Genomic DNA, 498 nt, shown 5'->3' on the forward strand with positions numbered 1-498 from the left:
GGCATGACGCGCAGACACGTGGGCGCTTCCTCCCTTCATTTTCTTCGACTCTACAGGTCCCAACTATGGGTTGAATAGAAACCAACGTGAAAACAACAAATATATTCTATTAAAAAAATTTTTCTTCAAAATCTTTGGATTCGGCATTAAATAACCCGAAAAGGGTTGGTATGCCGTAAAACAAAAACAACCAATCAACCAAACAAAACGAATGAAAAACAAACCGGCAGCCCCCCCCCCCAAATAACACAAAAGAATCTTGAGAACTAGTTTCAAAATTGCTAAGTGGAAGAAAGCGGCGCTTCTGCACTATTGCGATGAGATTTTGTACTCGATAAATGGAGTTTTCAGATAAAAGATATAATGGTTTCAATTGATTTTTTTTTGTTGTTAATTCTAATAAGATATAATGGTAGTTCCAAATTATGCCGTCGGAATTACCTGAATATTACTGAATTATTAAAAAAAAACAACTTTAATCGTGATAGCAGGTAAAAA

The sequence above is a fragment of the Euprymna scolopes genome, chromosome 16, assembly GCF_053919585.1.
Source record: "Euprymna scolopes isolate OS-2025 chromosome 16, ASM5391958v1, whole genome shotgun sequence".
Lineage (NCBI taxonomy): Eukaryota > Metazoa > Mollusca > Cephalopoda > Sepiida > Sepiolidae > Euprymna > Euprymna scolopes.